Genomic DNA, 3,579 nt, shown 5'->3' on the forward strand with positions numbered 1-3,579 from the left:
GGAATCGGACCCTGTTAGACATGGTTCGATCCATGATGGGGTTTGCTGGTCTGCCGATCTCCCTCTGGGGATATGCGCTCGAATCGGCTTGTTACTTCTAAATAGAGTTTCGAGTAAGTCTGTAGCCAAAACGCCATATGAGATATGGATAGGACGTAAGCCAGTACTCTCGCACCTTAGGGTTTGGGGGTGTCCGGCTTATGTTAAACGTTTAATTACAGACAAGCTTGGACCTAGGTCTGACAAGTGTAATTTTATAGGGTACCCAAAAGAGACCAAAGGGTATTATTTCTACCTTGCTGATGAGCAAAAGGTGTTTGTCAGCCTTAAGGCAATCTTTTAGAAAAGGAGTTCCTTAGTGAAGGAATGTTGCCTCTAAAGTCGAACTTGACGAAGTTCGACAGGTGAAAAACCGACACATGTTACTGAACCTGAACCGGATTTGATTAGATCAGATCCGGAGCCCATTGATTATGCACCCTTAAGGCGGTCTGGTAGAGTACCACATCAACCGACAGATACTATGGTTTCTTGATCCGGGATGGTGATCCTATCGAACTTGATGAAAACGATGAGGATCCGATCACCTACATGGATGCAATGCAGAGATCTGACTCTGAGAAATGGCTAGAGGCCATGAAATCCGAAATGGAGTCCATGAAGGTCAACGATGTGTGGACATTGGTTGACCCACCCGAAGGAGTAAAACCATAGGGTGTAAGTGGGTCTTCAAAAGGAAGAGGGGCGCAGACGAAAGGTGGAGACCTATAAAGCCCGTCTGGTTGCTAAGGGATATCGTCAACGTTATGGTATAGACTATGACGAGATGTTTTCTCCTGTGGCAATGCTCAAATCTATTCGGATTATGCTTGCGATAGCTGCCCATCTGGACTATGAAATCTAGCAGATGGATATGAAGACAGCTTTCCTAAACGGAGAGCTGGACGAAGAGGTGTATATGATACAACCTGAAGGGTTCACATCTACAGATGAGTCTAAGGTGTGCAAGCTACAGAGGTCCATTTATGGACTTAAGCAGGTATCTCGGAGTTAGAACATACGTTTTGATAGGACGATCAAAACGTATGGCTTCGTTAAGAACGGAGAAGAGCCCTGCATTTATAAGTGGGCTAATGGTCCAGTAGTAGTATTTCTTGTATTGTATGTGGATGACATTCTCTTAATCGGAAATGATGTCCCTGCATTACAGGGAATAAAGATTTGGCTATCGTCACAGTTCTCCATGAAGGATCTGGGAGAAGCTTCCTACATCCTAGGGATGAGATCTATAGGGATAGATCCAAAAAGTTGCTTGCTTATCCCAGTCCACGTACATTGATACATGCTGAAAAGGTTCAGCATGGAAAATTCCAAGAAAGGCTATCTACCGATAGGCCATGGAATTTCTCTCTCGAAGAGGGATTGTCCGACAACACCTCAAGAGAGAGAGCATATGGGTAGGATTCCATATGCTTCGGCAGTGGGATCTATCATGTACGCCATGACATGTACACGACCAGATGTGGCATACTCACTAGGGGTAGTGAGTAGATACCAATCTGATCCAGGAGAGAATCACTGGAAGGTTGTTAAAACCATCCTGAAGTATTTAAGAAATACTAAGGACCAGTGGCTTATATATGGTGAATCAGACTTGAGACTTATAGGGTTTACAGACTCTAGTTTCCAGTCTGATCGTGATGATAGCAAGAGTGTGTCAGGATTTATTTTTACCCTTAATGGTGGGGCTGTCTGCTGGAAGAGTTCCAAGCAGCACACTGTGGCTGATTCAGTATGCGAGGCAGAGTATATTGCTGCATCAGATGCTGCCAAAGAAGCGGTGTGGCTGAGGAAATTCATCACCGAGCTCGGAGTAGCACCCTCCTTTGTTGGTCCAGTTCTGCTCTACTGCGACAGCTCTGGAGCCATTGCTCAGGCGAAGGAACCAAAGGCACACCAGCGGACGAAGCATATTCTGCGCCGCTACCATCTCATCCGGGAGATCGTGGATCGAGGTGACGTCGACCTTCAGAAGATCGACGGGAAGGAGAACCTGGCCGATCCCATTCACTAAAGCCATTGCGGTGAAGGAGTTCAACGACTACAAGTTGAAGATGGGTATTAGATACTGCACCGATAGGCTTTAGGCCAAGTGGGAGATTGTTGGGAATAGTGTCCCAAAGCCAATCGTCAGCCTGTTGACGGTTGTGCTCCTTTTGTATTAGTACATGAATTATAAATAAATAAAAGTTATTTTGTATTTTTTCATCACAAATGTTTCATCTTCTAATGAACTCCTGTGTTGTGGTGAAGTCCTTAGGACTATTTAGACTCGACAAAGGAGGATTTGTCGCTTAGTCCTTAAACATGTTCGCGATCAAATGATACGTTGTTACAAGGACGACAACGTTTATCGAGCATAGGTCGTTGTGTGCCATATGGGTTGATTGTCCTCATAACCAAAGAGTGTGGAGACACTGGTATGGCATACAGGTGAGATGTAATGTACATCTGCACTGAACGTGACCAACTCCGGAGCTATTTCTGCTGTCAAAATTTGCTCCGATGGGATATGGGTATAAATGTCCCTCCGACCTGAGACCGCCACAGTGACTTGCAAGCAACTCACTGCACTTAGGCACTGAACTACCTGAATTTCTAATTCAGGACAGAAGGTTGCTGGGTGTAGTCAAGTACTTGACTTGTCGGTGCATGTGTCAAGATGGGATTGACCACTCCAGTTTAAGAGCTGTGTACAGTCGTGTTTCAATTTAGCAAAACTTTGGCCAGGGTAGTCGTAGTGAGGAGTCACAGGACTAATTGAGTTGAGCACGATTCGGATGATATCATCAGGGTTGACAGTTTAACCCTGAGTCGTCCTAAACACAGGGGTCAAAAGGGATGAATTATTCGGTAACCATATTCACGTAGGTTCTGAATGTTGCGATTGTGATTATTTGATCTATCCGATCGTCGGGTACCATTGCTAGATGGTCACTTCGATTAGTACAGAAATTGGTTCCTGTGCTACCGGCTTAGGTTCGAACCTGCGGGGTCACACACATTAGAGGTTTCTTCTGATCTGATGGCTGATTATGAGTCTTATCTATCTAAAACTCTATGATTGAGAATTAGGATTCTCTAATCATGAGTTTCACACATTTTGGGTACCGGGGTCAAAATTTTGAATTTGAAATTTGAACTTTTTGATCAGGGTTTCATATCGATGGTCTCTGATGCCTGATTGCCCATCGGATTTGGACTCAATATTTATGAGAGATTTAATTAATGATTTAATCACTAATTAACTCAATTGATTGAGTAATTATTTTTGGATCAAGTCCAATTGAATTGGATTCAGTTTGGATTGACCCGATTAGGTTAAATGTTGACCTAATCGCTAAGGTGGTTTAGCCCCTGATTTGATCAGGGGTTAGGTTTTAGTTAATTCCTGATTTGATTAGGATTTTATTAAGCCTAATTAAGCCTAATTATGTTGGGTTTAATCTGGTCTAATTGTGCTTGACCTATTTTAAACTAGGTTGGCTCAATTTGAATCAAACCACCTTGTTTTAAATT

The sequence above is a fragment of the Elaeis guineensis genome, chromosome 11 (genome assembly GCF_000442705.2).
Source record: "Elaeis guineensis isolate ETL-2024a chromosome 11, EG11, whole genome shotgun sequence".
NCBI classification, from domain to species: domain Eukaryota; kingdom Viridiplantae; phylum Streptophyta; class Magnoliopsida; order Arecales; family Arecaceae; genus Elaeis; species Elaeis guineensis.